The sequence below is a fragment of the Panthera leo genome, chromosome D2, assembly GCF_018350215.1.
Source record: "Panthera leo isolate Ple1 chromosome D2, P.leo_Ple1_pat1.1, whole genome shotgun sequence".
Lineage (NCBI taxonomy): Eukaryota > Metazoa > Chordata > Mammalia > Carnivora > Felidae > Panthera > Panthera leo.
The window spans coordinates 69,246,995-69,264,599 of NC_056689.1; the positions used below are offsets into that span (position 1 = coordinate 69,246,995).

At 41.2% G+C, this 17,605-nt stretch overlaps 1 protein-coding gene across 8 annotated transcripts in view; it reads left to right on the plus strand.

Moving 5' to 3' along the window:
• Nucleotides 1-17,605, plus strand: part of VTI1A (vesicle transport through interaction with t-SNAREs 1A) — a 357,198-nt gene that overhangs the window by 226,115 nt on the left and 113,478 nt on the right. The gene's annotated exons all lie outside the window — the stretch shown is intronic.

Here is a 17,605-nt window from a genome sequence, read left to right on the forward strand (position 1 = left end):
GCTCTTCCTCTAGAAAGTTCCTTCCGGGCCCTTAGCTCTCAGTTCCCCTCTCTCTCACCCATCACAGGCAGCCACTGATCTGCTTTCTGACACTAGAGTTTGGCCTTCTCTAGAATTTTATGTAAATGGAATTATGCAGTATTTTGTCTTTCGTGTATAACTTCTTCCACCTAGCATAGAGCTTTTGAAATTCATCTGTCATTGTGTGTGTTAGTATTTCATTTCTTTTAATTGCCGAGTATATACCACAGTAGGGATTCACCATAATTTATCTATCCACTCACCAGTTTATGAAGGCGTAAGCTGCTCCCAGGTTGGAACACATATCAATATGGCACTATGAACGTTTGTGTACATATCTTCTTGTGGGCAGAGGTTTTTATTTCTCTTGGGTAAATACCTATGGGTCGGATTGCTGGGTCATATAGTGAGTATGTGTTAAATTTTATAAGAAACCTTTCCAAACCCTTTCCAAAGTGGCTGACCCATTTTGCATCCCATAGCAACGTATGAGACTTCCAGTTGCTCTGTATAGTTACTCTTAAAACATTCAGAATAGCCATCAAGCAAAACGCAGAGCCCTTTAGAAAGACACGTGGTCTCTGGTTCACCCCAGTTTCTGTTTGGCCCATTTTGCTCATTTATGCTGTCCTTCTTCACCCCTGCATTAGGTATTTTCCCAGCAATATTATGTCCCATGATGTGTAACAGGGCATCATGGTTAAGAGCAGATTGGTGGAGAAAGGCAAATCCGGGTTGGAATCTGTCTCTCGCCACTTATAAGCTGTCACTTTGGACAGTTTACTTAACTTTTGCACCATGAATTTCTACATCTGTAAAGTGCTAAGGATATCTTATTCAGTGATTTGTTGTAAAAATAAAATAATAGAGAGACGCCTGGCTGGCTAAGTCAGTAGAGCATCCGACTCCTGATCTCAGGGTCATGAGTTCGAGCCCCATGTTGGGTGTAGAGATTATTTAAAACTAAAATAACATAGAGCATGCTAAGCACCTGGCACAGGGCCGGGTCCATAGAAATTGTGCAATAGACATTACACATTTTGCATTTATCAGTATCATGGGATAGTCCAGTGATTCTCATATGTATGTTTGTGTGTGTACATCAGAATGTAACCTGCACAGGTGTTTAGAAAACATAGAAACTTGTGCCCCTACTCCCAGATCTTCTACAGAATCACATTCTCCTGGGCTGGACCTGAGCATGTGCGTGGTTTACAAGTTCTGCAGATGATTGGGATGAGCATCCCTGGCCAACAACCATTGGTTGACCAGGAAGATGGTAACAAAGAGCCCCGCATGCTAAGCTTAGTTTTATGACTAACTAGCCATGTGCCCTTGAGCAAATCCCTTAACCTCTCTGAGAGAGCAAGTTTAGGTTAGATCTGACTCTAGCAAATTTGGTCTTTCATGACTACTAGGTTTTTCATGGTCGACATTGGCTACAGTTGGAGACAGATGAGTTGGAGGTGGTTGAAGGCTATGCCTGCTTCCCAAATAATATGTCAAAATGAAAGCAAACCCCAGACTGAAATCTGCCACATCTAGAAACACGTGTTCACAAACAGGAGCACAGACAGCCATCCATCTTGTCCTCTGGATGAAATGAGTCCCTGTCCTCTGTCCTGATGGGAGAGGGCGTGAACAGCAGTGTGCCTGAAAGGATCGCTAGAGGCAGATGTGAGAATATTCTAGCAAAGGACTTGGCTAACCTTCTAGTCAGAGTCAGGTGAGAGACTCCTCTGAGTGATGGATAGAGCACTGAAAATCCTGAGTGGAAGGCACCGTTCCAGGGTCACTAGATTCGATGCCCTTTCCCTGCACCCTGTGGGAGTGCCAAGGACAATACCTCTAGCCAGTGCACAGAGCCTCAGTGCCATTTCTAATGCCCTCATTAATAATTATTCGTTATGCTAATTAAGAGTAACTAATTAATAAGATAAAGAGAGCTGCCACACTTGCAGTAGCTGCTTCTGGAATATGGCTTTTCGTTAGTCTTTTAAATGTGAACTCAACACCCCGAAGTGTGTATTCCCATTAGGCCCCTTCAATTATAAACTCACTACCCAAGGGCATGGATTAAGACTAACTAATATACACATATCTGTCACGCTATCTGTACAGAAGTATTTTATAGTTAATTACAGATAATGTAACTGATGATGCCTGAGGTTCCATCCAAACCTAGGATTCCACCATTCGACATACCAGGGTCCTAATACTGTTCTCAGCATAACTTGTCATCCTTGGTCTCCTCTTTCTGGAAACCCCTCTGAATCCCCCAGCCCATGTTAGTGCCCTTCCCTTCCCTGGGCTCTCCTAGAAGTCTGTGCCTCTTTCATGGCATCTTATTTTGAGCCAGGGAACATACAAAGAGGAGTCCAACCCTTGTAAAACGGCATCCTTTTTGACTTAGCCACGCCGATCTGCCTTATTTCCCAAACTTCAGGGGTTTGAGTAATACCATCACACTTTTGGTCCTGGCTCCACCTGCCTAACACCTCTACCACTCTTTCTCTTTAAATTGGCACACTCTTGCTTCAATACCTCTCGCTTTATTTCACAGAGAATTATCCATGTAATCATGATTCGAATGTCCCAGTTATGTGTTGTTTTACATATTAAGTGCTATAACTATCCCAAATAAATTGTCGAGTGCTTATGAATATTTAAAATAAAAGGTAATCATCTCTGTCCTGCCTAAAATGAGCTTCTCGAGTCTCCAGCGGTCTGCACACAGTGCCATGAGACCCTTGCTGTGTTTCACTCGTCAGTCCCCACCCATCCCCTCCACTTGACCGTGTGTCCCTGGGGAGAGGACTGGCTTTCATCTCTGTGTCACCACGTCAGTAAGCCTGGTGCCTGGTGCATAATACGCACTCAATAAATGTTTGATGAAGAAATGTTTCTCTCCCTATCACTAGCAAAATACCATTAGCAAATAGAAATATTTTCTGTTCTCTCACTTTGATTCCCAACCTCTGCTAACTTCAGGGCTCAAACATGGGACCAAAACGTAAGAAGTCCCAAAACACGTATAAGTGAAGTGACACCTGTCTTCCTGCCCTCCTGAAACCTTTTTTTTTTTTCCTTTTAAGGGACAGGAGCATCATCCATTCAGTTTCCCTAAAGCTGAAGAGAATTTAAAACTGTAGGCAATTTTAATGTTAAGTGGTTTAAAATTATAGATGTTTTGTTTGTTTGTTTGTTTTTTAATAAAAACTTACCTGACACGGGCTCCAGGCACCAACACAAGGGAATAGCTAAAGAACGTTAAGAGGGTTTTCCTCTTCTTTTTCCTTTCTTTTCTTTTTTCTTTCTTTATTTTTTAAGCAGTGATCAAATTATCATCTCAGCTTCCCAGAGGAGGTACAAAAAGGGATCTCCAAGTCCCTGAGCGCCACCCTTGGAGACACAGGAGGTACTCTGGCCCATGGGTGCTGGACATCTGCACAGTCTCGCTGAGATCACATGTGCTGTCTGTCCAGTCTCTGTCCTGCTGCCAACTAGGCATTCCTGATCACAGACCTAAAACACCGGGTCTATTTTCATGTCAACTCTCCCCTCCCACCCCTAGCGCCACCTCATAGCTCAGTGTCATACTTGCTTGCTTTATTCTGTGGCACCCACAGCCCTTTGCTGCTCAAGGGCCAGGACCAAAACTTATTCCACTTTATACCCCCTGTGCCCTGCTAGCTCCTGGGACAGAACGGACACTCAGGAAATATCTGATTGAATGAAAGAGTGGGTGAATGAATGAATGAACGAACGAGCTATCCCAAAAGAACAAGTGAGTTATGACTTTGGTTTATATAAACCTTGCCAACTTAACTCCTTGCATTTTAGTAAAGATCTGGAAAAAAACACATTTAAAACTCTCTCACGTCTAGAAACATGCCTGTGGATGGCAGAGTGAGTCTCATTTGGGCGGGGGGGTAAATTTTTACTGCTAATGCTGTTTCGAAGAAAGCTTGATGATTCAGTGTTTAAAAAATAATCAGTCTGAGTTGGTCTCAGAAAGCAAATGTTGCAAAGGAAATCAGTTGACTAAAAGTTACAAATTCAGCTTCTGCTCACTGAGTTGTCTTTAAGTTACATAGGAAGTGTAACACGTGAAATTTTTTTGAGGTCTGTCTTTCCATTAGTTTCCAAAAAATGAAAACTTGGAATCTGGAGAAATATTTATCTTAAACAGTACCTACCTTGAACTTTTCTACCTGGTATTTACTGCTGTCATTTCAGATTGAAGCATTTGCGTCGAATTACATAAAGTATTTTAAGAGTTCAAGATTTCTAATGTGGGAGTGATTCCATAAGCATTTGTAAGAAACATTAAGTAGAAGAAAGGGGGATAAGTTTCGAACATACAAAACATTTAATTTTCTTAAGCCTTTAAGAAAACCTATATTTTTTTAGTGTTTAAGGTGAAAAAGATAAACGAGCTTGTCGGTTTATTTACATTGGTTTTGACTTTTTTCCCATAATTGCTGAGGTTGTTTTGTTCATAAAAAGGGAAGTGGTGCCAACCTCAAGAGGCAATTGCCCAGTCTCGATTTGGGACATTGTGAAAGTTCTCTAGCTTACTTTAAATACACACTTGCAAATATGGCTCCAGTTTACGATAGAGTTCCTTCCTACCCTGTTTAGGATCTCTGGCAGGCTGATTCCAGGAAAGTCACAGAGCTCAGAGGAGGCAGAGAGGATGTTCAGGATGCCGTGGCCAGCACTTTCCTTCACCCGACAGCCCGAGAGCAAAATGCCCATGGTTGTAAAGCTGGGAAAACTCACTCCTTCAAGAGCTCTTTCCCTCCGCATGTGACCTGTCCACTGAGGTTAATGATGGTCACTTCAAATAGAAAGCAGAAGAGGCTAAACTTATTTTTCTGATTATTTTTGCTGCCTTCTGAAAAGTTTGATTAAAAGTGCAAATTGTTATGCAAGACTTACTGTGTACCACATTAGGCTACCTAACCCTGTGCAGAGTACTCTAGGGAAGAGTTTTTACAGAAAGAGCCTCTTGCCCCTACTTGCCCCCAGTGTGTTTTGTTTATTGAGTATTCCATGTCTAGAGAAAAATGTAATTAAGGAGAATGATTATATGTATTCAAATCGGCACCTCCAGAGAAATTCAGAAGTATTATCTCAAGGTCTGTATCTCCATCAGGGCTGTTTGTCTTGTTCTGTTTTCTACAAAGTGGGGTGTGTTTGCATGCTTGTTTGACTGAAAATGGGGAACCTTCGGTTAACTAGCCCCGACTAACAATTTCAGCTGGTTCTGAGGACCTCAGAGCGTACTCCTTTATAGTTTCTTCCTTCAGCTTGTGAGATCTACAGATGTGTCTTCATTTTTGCAGCCCAGACGTTATTGCTGAGCCTGACTTACGTGCATTCGGAGACTATCCTCAGTGCTATCAGAGTGTATTTCGTATTGACAGAAAATAAATGGTCTGCATTCTATATTCGTTTGGCACTATTAAAAGTGAAATGCCTTACTAATGAAGAAACGTGGGATTGCGAAAATGAATTGGCTCATCAGTGTATTTGTTTTGGTCAACAGTAAAACGACCAAACATAAATTAGGAAAGCCTCTGCACAACTTTCCTCTAGTGTTTCCTTGGCGGGATTCTGTTTTCTTAGTTTTCTTTATTTGAGCCGCGTCTCCAAGAAGAAAAAATAATCACCCGCTTTGTCAACGTACGCTCTGGAACTTGTTTAAGCAAAGAGTCAGGTCACAACACCCAGAAACTATGCTTTATCCTGCTGAGGAATTGCATTTTCTTGAGTATGTACCGAACTGCATGAACAAATCATTAAGTGACACAAGCAAACAGGCAGAGAGAAGTAGTCAAAAATCCTCTGACCTTTGCTGCAAGGGCGGCCGACAGAAGACTCTAGCTTTAATTGTTTGTTTCTCTCTTGCCAGTTTTTGTTTCAACGAAACATTCCGCGGTCTTGAGGCAAAAGGTGATTGGGAAGGCAATATTTTGATTTTAATGGTTGTATCGATTGTTCTTTATTCAGAATGATCAAAAGTATTTTCCTAGGTATAATCAAATAGCATTTATACACAAATCATTCCAGTGAAGCAGAAAGGGCCATATTAATTTACTGTATAGGAAATGGAATTTAAGCACAAACTTGCCGATCTTTCGCTTTTCTTCTGTTTCTTGGGATTTTAAAAAAGAATATTTGATGAAATAGCCTCTCCCAGCAGAGAAATGAGTGGGCTTAAATAGGTTTACTGGCTTATTTTGTTTACAGCTTTGTCTCACGATAAGAAATAAGGTAGCTACCTGAATTTTTTTTTTTTAATCTGTTAGTATATGTACACTTGGGTTGGTTTTTTTTTTTTTAATTTTTTTTAATGTTTCTTTATTTTTGAGAGAGAGAATGAGAAAGAGCAAGGGAGGGGCAGAAAGAGGAGACAGAGGATTCGAAGCGGGCTCTGCATTGGCAACACAGAGCCCGACACGGGGCTCGAACTCACAAACCGTGAGATCATGACCTGAGCCGAAGTCCGACGCTGAACCGACTGAGCCACCCAGGCGCCCCTACGTGCCCTTGTTTTAAGGTCTCTTTCTTTACCCTGTAGGAAGGCATCAATAGCACATTCTGCTTTTGGTCTACTTCCATTCTTTTTAAAGTCACGTCCAGGATTCTGTATTCACCCTTTAAAATAAGAGGATTCATTTGCTTCGGAACGCAAGACCCCAGCACCATTGTAGATTCAGAAGCTAATATATTTAGCAAATAATGTCAGACAAACCTTCAAGTCTGACTCCATCACATTTTACCGCCAATAAGCACCGTCAAAACCCTCGCTCTCTGGCACAGCATTTTATATCTTCAAAGATGAGAACAAAAGGAGTCCTAGCTGCAGTTAAGTTTCCCTAGATGAGACAGTCGCCCCAAGCCGGTGAACCATGCAGCGTATCAAACTTTAGTGTGATATGCCACCGTAGCCTCCAAACACTGTGGATTTGTCTCACTACACTGAGCATGGTCTTCCCTAGTCTCTGGCTGTTGCCTTCTTCCACCTGGAGCATTACCCCGGTCTTTGCTTACACTAGCACAACACTACCACTGTGTTTATTGAAAACTATAGATGTAAATTCTTCGTGATGAAACCGAGACAGGAAAAAAGAAATCTAACTTCAATTTTTTTTTTTTTCAGTTTAATAACTTATTGTGTTAAGTTAGGACAACACAGAACTATTGCTTAGCAACCCTAGATTAGGCAGAAAATAATTTAAGCTCCCAAATGAGAAACATTTGTAATAGAATATGCTCTAACACTTGCTTTACCACATGGCTTAACACCCTTTTGCTCACACATGGTTAAACACATGTTTGAACTGATGTTTTAACACCCCTCTCACACATCTTTATGTTCTTTGTTCACATATGCTTAAACACATGCTTTGACACCCTTTGTGCACTCATTGTTGAGCACAGGCAGAGTATTGTCTTGGGTCTCATTCTCTCGCAGTGCGTTGGTTGGTAGCCAGCCAAAGCCTGGTACCTGGGAAAGTAACCGCTCTTCCTGCCAGGTGACCTCCACTCTTGGGTTTTTCTTCAGTCCGTCTGGAGAAGGGAATCCTCACAGAGGTGACCACCACCATGGTCGTTTGTGTCTACCATACCCCCTGAGGGGTGGCTTGTCAGCTGTTTCAGCAACGGATGTATCAGGTCACAAAGTATTGTTTTCCACCCTGGCCAGTCCACTTGTATTTTCCCAGACTCCCAAGCTCCAGCATTTTACTCACAGCTGGATGTAGAATTGAGGTGATTTTTCCCCCCCTCTTAAGCCTCAGTTGGTGATTTTAGTACAGTTGAAAATATGCATAGCAGGATGCGATATTTGTGTTGCAGAAATCTGAACATAAATGGAAAACCTCTGGCCACGAGTCTGATGGTTCAGATCCTCTGTCTTCTTTTACCTTGTGACATCTGGGGTCACTCTAGACGAGGTGACTGTCTCCTCTTCACTCTGACCACCTAAACCTTCCATTGGTAGATTCATAAAGGTGAGATCTTTTTCCTAAAAGCAGAGGACTCACTCTGTGACAGCAGTTTAGAGTGGTGACTTTGGAGCCAGACTGCTCGGGATTGAGTCAAACTTAGGTTTCCTCATCTGTCAAAGGGGAGTCCTGATGGAACATACCTTATTGAATTGTCGTAAAGATTTAGTGGCACAACCCTTATATATCATGTACACAGTGTCTAGTCCATAGTAAGTGCTCGAAAATAGTAGCTCTTAATTCGAGTAGAATAAAATAGGGACAAAAACCTAAATTTAAACAGAATACTACAGTTTACAAAATATGTTTAATCCATACTTTTTAGGTTGCTGTCAGAGCACTGTGAGGCAAAACACTGTCCCCACTTTACAGGTAGGCAAACTAAGACCCATGTATCATAATAACCCCACCAGAAATCTCACAGTTAATAAGTAGCGAGGTTGGATGCTGAATGCTGCTCTCCTGGCATCTAAGGCAGTGTGTTTTCCCACCATGTTACAAGACTGAGTTCTATATGATATACAGAGAAGTACCAGAAAGAGCCCTTCCCATCAAAGAGCTTGCAGAAGTGGAAATATACTGACAAATGAAAGATAGCTTCCACTTACTGAAGCTACTGATATTGTTGGAGAGCATTTGTAGAATAAATCCTGTTAGTCTATACCCCTACCTTAATGACATTCAGGACTATAAAATGTGCTGCCTGCCTAAATCTTCATGGAAATTTCATTTTACAGGCAACCTGTGCTCACGATTATCTGAATATAAGAATCAGTTAAATTCTGTGACTTTCAGGTCCCAAAGAGTGCTAATGGATGCTAAATTAAATTATTTGAAAATAAATTCTTACCTCACTGATTGGATCCTAAAGGTCAATATTAAGGAGACCTTACAAACCCTTGAGTCTGGTGAATCAGAAGGGTGCTTTTTTATTATTGTACATTAATAACTGAAGCAATCTTCATAGCTGGCTTCAAAGATAACTTAAAGGTGACTGGAATCCTTGAACTAACTTTCCATGTTAAATTAGTTTGGACCCAGATGCAATCGGACCATTTAAACATTTAAACACACAACAAAATCAGCCAGGAATAGCAGCCCTTGGATGCCTGGCTTGAACATGTAAGCAGGAATTAGTGATTACTTCGAATGGCTGGAAGATCCCAGAGGACAATTTGGGAGGCTCTCCATTCCATTTTGCCCGGGACACAGAATTGTTAGTACAAATACCTGGCAACATCGGAATACAGGTGCAGATTTGGAATATATAAAGCCTCCCTTTGGTTACTTTGTATTTTAACTGCATTTCACTATGTTGAAGTTCAAGATCAAATACTTGCATTTTAACGTAGCATTTGCCAGATTTCCAAACCTCTAAGCACAAAATCCTCAGCCTTCATTTCTTTGCTTGCCTGGAAATCTAGGTAGCACCGAGCCAAAAGTTAGAAGTTATGAAGTGAGATTATACTTGATTGGGAACAAAAAAAGTCCTATGTCCAGAAATGCAGATGTGCACAGCAGTCCTAGGGGAATGTTGGTATTTGATCTCCAAGTCTTAAAGGTTCATGTTCCCAAGGTTAAGAGATGCAGAGAGCCAACTTTTATTTGTAACTAATGCTGAAATTGCTCTGGAGATTCAAGAAGTATTACATTACAAATCACTCAGCTTTGGAAGTCCTATAGCTAGTAAGTTACGGATCTCACCGTGTGAGAGGAAGGGGCAGTAAAGTGAAGGACGTCATTCATAAACTTCATTTGTACTGTTGCAGCGTGATCGTGCATCATGCCTATGCTGTATGAGTGTTTTCATTCCAGTGAGAAAGGGAAAAGCGAGCATAAGAAGTCCATGAGTCAAGACCCCAACTAAAAGAACCAGGAAGCAAAGACCTCCTTGTCTAGGGAAATTGGGAGGGGGGGTACAGCAGTCAACTCGGGCAGCAATCTCTTCCTTCTTTTCTAATATCTGACTTCATGACCTGGAGCAAGTATTTATTGAGCAAGCCTCCCATTTTAGTGAAACTTAAAGCCTAGGTATTCACAAAATAATATCCTTTAATACACAGGGTGCCTATGGCCATCTATGAACAAGATACACATAGCAGACATGTCACCTCAAGGGGAGAATCTTTAGTGGAACCAAATCTAATATGAAAAGCAAGAGTAGTTAGAGGTTGGGGCGCCTGGGTGCCTCAGTCGGTTGAGTGTCCGACTTCGGCTCAGATCATGGTCTCGCAGTCCGTGAGTTCGAACCCGCGTCAGGCTCTGTGGTGACAGCTCGGAGCCTAGAGCCTGCTTCAGATTCTGTGTCTCCCTCTCTCTCTGCCCCTCCCCGACTCATGCTATGTTTCTCTCTCTGTCAAAAATAAATAAACATTAAAAAAAAAAAAAAAGAGTAGGTAGAGGCATTATTAATGTGTCACACAGATCCATTTTTTTCTTTAACTTTAATAAACCGTATTCCTAGAATAGGTGCTTTGTGCTCTGGTATTAACTAATTAGACTCCCTTTTTGGCTAGACCCTTTTTCTTTTTCTTTTTTTCTTTTTTTAATGTTTATTTATTTTGAGAGAGAAAGAGACAGAGCGTGAGCAGGGGAGGGGCAGAAAGAGAGGAGGAGGAGACACAAAATCCAAGCAGGCTTCAGGCTCTGAGCTGTCAGCACAGAGCCCAATGCGGGACTCGAACCTATGGACTGCGAGATCATGTCCTGAGCCAAAGTCGAATGCTCAACTGACTGAGCTACCCAGGAGCCCCTAGACTTTTTTTATTTTAAACTAAATAGTGATCTGATATTGTTTTTGTTTTAGTAATAACTTTGTTTCCAACAACAAAGAAAAAATGGATAAATCTGTGTTTTGGTTACAGGAGTAAGCTCTCGTAGGTAAAATTTACCTTTTATAACTTTTCACCAATATCTGCTACTAATATGTTTGCTTTCATTGTGAGGTTAATCCTCCTTGCTACAAAATGTTTTCTTTAAGAATTAAATCCATTAAATCACACTTTGGGAGGCTTTTTAAAGTGCTCAGAATGTGGGGCACCTGGGTGTCTCAGTCGGTTGAGCATTCGACTTCAGCTCAGGTCATGATCTCGTGGTCTGTGAGTTTGAGCCCCCTGTCAGGCTCTGTGCTGACAGCTCAGAGCCTGGAACCTGCTTCGGATTCTGTGTCTCCCTCTTTCTCTGCACCTTCCCCGCTTGCACTCTGTTTCTCTCTTTCTCTCCCTCAAAACTAAAATAAACATTAAAAAAAGTTTTTAAGTGATAGGATGCATGATCTTAAAAATATTGCCAAAATTTGCAAAATAGTGCATGATATGTCATTAACATCTGCTATGTAATTGCAAATGTGCGATATACTTTACATGGACACTGTAAAAGTAAAATACAGGAAAATGAAATGAAACACTTACATATCATTTACATCACACTAATAAATTCAGATTCAGGTTGTGGCATTTGAACATTTGCTACCTCACTCATCCTCACTAATGATATTTTTCAGATCTTAGGTTTTAATAGATGCACTGTGGAGTTTAGAAATAATCATTATTTAGGTAGCTGAAAAATACCTTGCCAAGATTGATAATGAAAGTTATTCAAGATGTTCTGTCAAAATTCTTTCCAATTAGTGTTGAGGTCTTGAAGGGCCAGACTTAGCTTTTTATTAATATGTTCAGTTTATTAATGTATTTTTTGATATACGCATAGTGTGACTATCTAATACATCTCATGATATTGCATAATTATGGTGCCTTTAATTTTTTGTACCCCAGTCTATTCTTCGGTCTTATTTAAAATTCAGAATTACTTCATAGTTTCATAACTAATAACTCATTAGGAAGCCTTGCAGTGTACCCGAGGTTACCTCTAAGGCAATCCATATTTAACAATAAACTAGAGAAATATCTGACTGCTTGACTGTCATTGACCAGCTTAAATATTTAAAGTTATCATTTGACCCTTTGTCTAACCACTTATAGAAAATGAAATAAAGGTTGTGTATGAACCCAGGGAAAAAGAAGTCCTTTCAGGTAGTCTTTTCTAAATGAAGAAAACTGGTTGTGCTGTCAGTAATCAAATACTTAGATAATACTTAGATAATAATAATACTTAGATTGTGTGTGTGTGTGTGTGTGTGTGTGTGTGTATGACACAATGCTGACAATATATTTTTTAAAGATAAAGGGCCCATTTTTTCTTCTTTTTTTTTTAACGTTTATTTTTGAGGGGAGGGGAGGCAGAGAGAGAGGGGGACAGAGGATCCAATGCGGGTTCTGAACAGACAGCAGTGAACGCACACAGGGCTCAAACTCACCAACCAGGAGATCATAACCTGAGCCAAAGTCAGACATTCAACTGACTGAGCCACCCAGGTGCTCCTCTTTTTTCTTACTTTTCAATAAGACATGCAAATCTAAGCATGTCATTCTATAGTGATCAAATTGAGGTTCGTTGCTAATTACCATAATAATTTTATATTCTTGTTTTTTCTATTATATCTTAAAAGATTGCTTTTGGCTTGTTTCTGTCTTCCCCTCCGAATGACGAGAAATCAAGACTGTTGTTTTTAATGCTTTGCTTTTTTTTACCCAGATAAGTAAACAAAGTTAAAAATTACAGTGGTTCAACCCCTGGATTACTGAGGTGTTTCTTACCTATATTATTTAGACTTCGTCTTACTGTCTGATAAGTAGCTGAATGATGTTACAATTAGTCCAGCATAATACTATGGCCATAGCGATGTGATTTAACTAACATTTGTTCGGTATCTACATGATAAAAACAGTGGTGGGTTCAGCAGGTATACAAACGTGGGGTGATGCTGGGGATACCTCATATGAGACAGTGAGGTAATTGGGGTCTATTTTTAGATGCTGTGTTGGTTAAGATTCTTAGATTTGGCAGGACCGAATCCTCTAGCTAATTTAAGCAGGAAGAGATTTGCTAGAGTAGCATATAGGCTCCTTGGGAAAACCGATGAAGCTAGTTTGGATGCTACGTGGCAGTAGCCAAAGAGTTCAACCCCACTGCCCAGGAGAGCTCACCGCTACAGTCACGGACCACATGGCATCTTTGATGCAGGAACTGTACTCCATAGTCTCTGCCAAAGCTGTCCCCCAGAGACCAAATGCAATCCCCTCTCCTGTGCGCGTTCGCGCATGCGCATGCTCTTTCCCTCTCTCTTTCTCTCTCTCTCTCTCTCTCTCTCTCTCTCTCACTCACTCACCAGAGGTACCCGCCTCCTCCCATGCAGCTGTGTCATATTGCTCACATCCGCTTTCTAAATTCTGCACCAACGTCTGCCTCACAAAACCTGGGCCACATCTGGAACCTGGTCGCAAGAGAATCTCCAAAACATCAGTTTAGTTCTTAGCTTTCTAGCCTTTGCGTTCAGAGACGGCTGCTAAAAGGGATGCAGATCTGTATGGAAGGAGCCAGTGTGCAGTTACCACGCACCCCTCCTCCCAGGGATGCTGTGGAACGGTGATTCTCAAACTGTGTTTCAAGGAGCCCTAAAATTTGGCCCGCCCACCTAAAGCTGGCCAAGGAAGAAGAATCGACCAAGCAGGCAGGACTTCATCTGGAGCAGCTCCTTGTTACTCTGGTCATCTGTTGAGTATGTATGTCTGTGGTTGGTTTAAAAAAAAAGTGCTCTCATTTTCTGGCACGTTTGCGTCTCTTAAAAAGTTTCAAACTACTGCTAACCTGCATACGTGCCTCAGTGTTCTGCCTGCTCCCTTTCGTGCTGGACAGATCATAACAAATATAGCCCAGCATTTCTTTCCAAAGCAAGCTTTTAGATGGAACACAGTCACTTTTTTTAGCCAATATTTGAAAATAATCAGGGAAGTGCTGCTGACAGGCCCATTTAAATTAGGATTTTTAGTGTGAAGTCACCACCTCCTGAGAACACGGCTTTGAGTTGTTTCAAAGCCCTTCCAGCATCTTCTCAGAAAACCCCCACAGTGGAGGGCTACCCAGTCACCATAGCCATACGGATGAAGGGACTGGACACATTTAATTACTCTTCAGCTACTTTATTTCATTGGACTTCAAAAACAAAATTAGCAGTAGCGGGAGACAGTGGTTACACAAGGTTAAATTAATCAATGCGTGCTAATTAAATAACTTTGTGCCTATGGCGTCAATGCCTGTTTCAGATGGTGGAGAGCTCTTCCTTAGTCAGTCTTCCCTACTTTGGTCTCCCTACTTGCAACATTTCACCATGCAGACGAAATGGAAAGGAAACAATCTCTCAGTTAAGTAGGGGAGAGACAGCCCTATTACCGCCACCCAGATTGGTCCTCAGGAAAAGATTGGGGTGAGAAGCTCTCTCCCTACATTTCCTATAGAGCACCTGCCCGCGAACAGCATATGTGGCCATTTGCCCTCTGATCCACAGCCGATACGCACTGAGGAAACCTGGACTTCTGCCGTCGAGTCCGCGACTTCCCCATCTTTCCTGTATTTTCAGGATGGCCTAACCTCACCCCTACCTGTCACGCCACGTCAAGATCCCAAGCCCCCAAATAGCCCGGCAGCCCAACAGTGCTTTAAAGTGCTGGAAGCTGTCTTCGCGTCCACAGGCATGTTTGTAAGGGGTTTGTTCTCACTTGCTTAAAATAGGCTTCAGAGAATTTCGTTTTTGTCGTATTTTGCATCATTTTCTCACCCCAAAAGAGAAAAAAGGTGGGTTTGTTGAACTATTCATAATTTTTAAATTCTTAAAATATGAATTTCACGTTTATTGTTGAATATCTTGAGGCTTCAGAAAGGTGTAGAGGAAAGAAATAAAACTCCCCATAAGCCTCATCGTCCATCGAATCATCGTTAGCACTTTCATACATATTCTTCCCATCTTTTTTCCATGCATATTTTACGTAGAAACGATTAAATATTTCATTGGCATTTTAAGCTTTAGAAACCTGCCTGTGATTTCCCATTACTATGAATGAAAATTTTAAAGTCATTGTCCTCATTTGGCAGATGATGTATTTTAACGTAAAGAACATAGAATCTGCCAAAATTATTTATTTGAGTTTCGCTTATACATTGTAAAAGTCTCTTTGGCTCACGCAGTTGCCTTGTAGGGTTTTTTTTCTCCGTTCAGCTGTAAAGAATCAAACCAAAATTAACAGCTGCAGTCCTGGCTGCACTTTATTAAGTATGTAGTCAACTTTTTCACCCCTGTTCCTGGCGAAGTTTATTTAGGTAAAAGGTTGATAACGTCCTTCACCCCAAGGACAGAAGTTTCTTCTTTCTTTTCTGTCAGACACTTCTATCCTGCTAACATTCAAGAAGTTAAACGTGAAGTCACTGCTTCCTTCTCTCTCCTGTAAATGGACCAGTCCCTCCACTGTGTGAGCCAGATTTGTAAAATATATCATCTCACATGCAAAACAGAATGAGTCTGGGGTGTATGTAGGGTATGTGTATTCGCATGGGCTTGTTGAAATGCACAATAACCCAGAAACATTTGTATTTTGAAAGAGACTGACGTGGAGTACGCCTAGTTTATACACGAGCATGTTTAGATAAATGGAGTAACAAGTCTGTGTAAACAAGTTGCGTTGATTACGAGAGCAAATGTAAGCTTGGGGATATTTGTGTTTCTCAAGTATGGCCCTGTGTATTCCTTACATAAGGGACTGTTTTCCTAGAAGTGGTAAACGTGGAAACCCTCATCTGTAATGTTTAATGCCATGCCGGCCACATCTTCCCCAAGATCCTTTGTTTTAATTGTTCTTCTTATTAGAGATATTTCTAACGGGAGGTGTTCTACATACCAATGGAAGCATTGCACAGTACTTTCAACAGAAAGAGTCACTGAGTATTCCAAGTAAGAATAAACGTTTCTGATGACATGGCATTTTTCAAATATTTCCACCATTCAGTGATGTAGTTTCTGATGGCCGAATACAATAAATGCTACTCATCATTTATACAAAATCAGGCTGTACATACGTCTATTTTGTAGGCTTTTGCACTTAGCCATTTGCTGTGACCATTTCCCCTTGACGTTAATTATTTTCCTAAAAGGATGTTTCTTACAGTTCCTCTCATAGGAATGCAGAGAGCAATTCATTTACGGGTGGAAATCCACATCCAGAAACTTCACGCAGTCCCCATTATTTCCAGTGGCTTCTAAACTATCAGCATGCTTGCCCTCAAATTTCTGTAGTAAGTTTACTTAGGGTTTAGCCTGGGGTGGGAGGTGATGAGAGGGACCTCTGTTCATCCCCTTCCTTGCTTCCATCATGTCCCTGATTAGACCATCTTCTCTCCAGCACATTTTCTCCTTTATCTCACTCACCTTCTGCCTTTTAATTCCTGATTATTCTTTGTCTTCATTCCCTTTAACCACCATTTCTTCCCAGTAATTGGTTCCTTTTGGGGAGGCCTCGTCTTTTGTCAGTGGCTGGTTGCTTTGCTAACAGATACTTCAGTGAAGGGATAACAAGTTGGAGCCTGATATTTTCGTAGATAGTTTATGGATGAAGATTTCTGCCCTCGCTCTCCGTGCCCCTAACAGTGTCTGTCTTCTGATGGAACTGGCCCTTTGACGCCTTGGGCAGACCTCAGTGTTCCCTCAGTGTTCTTCCCAGCTGGCCTGCTCTCTCTTCACCTGCATTCCAGCCACACCAACCTCCTCCCTGCTCTCCAGACATGTCTCAAGCCTTTCCCTTGCTCCTGCCCTTCCTCCTGCCTGGACAGTGACCTTCCATCTCCCCCATCAAAACCCTACCCATCTTTCAGAGATAAGTATGTATCTTATTTAGGTCAGTGTCTGTCTCCTCCACTCTACTACGTGGTAAAGTCCTTGAAAACGAGGAATATGTATCTCTCATATTTGACTCTCAAAAGCACTGGACACAGCTCCCTACACCCGGAAGGTGCTCATTAATCATCGGCCCTTGAGAATTTTTAACCTTCTGATGTGAAACCACTGATTCTCCCCCCAGTTAATGTCTTTACGTTGTATTTATTTAATGACATTGCAGAGTAAGTTTAAAAATTGTGATGGTTTCTATAGAAGGACAAAAATGACCTATCTCTGTCATGTCTTTAAGCAATCTCCAAAGAGGAGTCAATTCTATGTTGATATTAACTCTGAGCTCGTGCTGTTGCCTGTTGATTTTTTTCCAGACTAGTAGCATAACTTACCTAGAAGTCTTGAGCCATATGCCTTAGCTCTGATTTCCAGAGTCTTCCTCAGCTTTGGTAGTCAGTCTGCATTGTTGTTCTTTTATGTGTACGTGCGTGGTGACCTTGGCTTTTGGAATAATATTACATTGCAAATCAAATTCTGCCTCAAAAGAATTTTTCTTCCACAATTTTCTGCATTTCTGAACAGGTTACAAAATGTCACAATTCAGTAGGGCCAATTATTAAGTTTTCATTTAATGGGCAGTTTTAATGTTCTCAGAGAATCTGAATAGTAATAGCATTTTAAACTTCTGCCTTCCATTTAAGGACTCACCACTAGCTCTCTCTTTGAGCACACCTAGTTATATTTTTGGGTATCATTTAAATTCAGGCTCCCAATTGGTAGGAAAATCAATGAG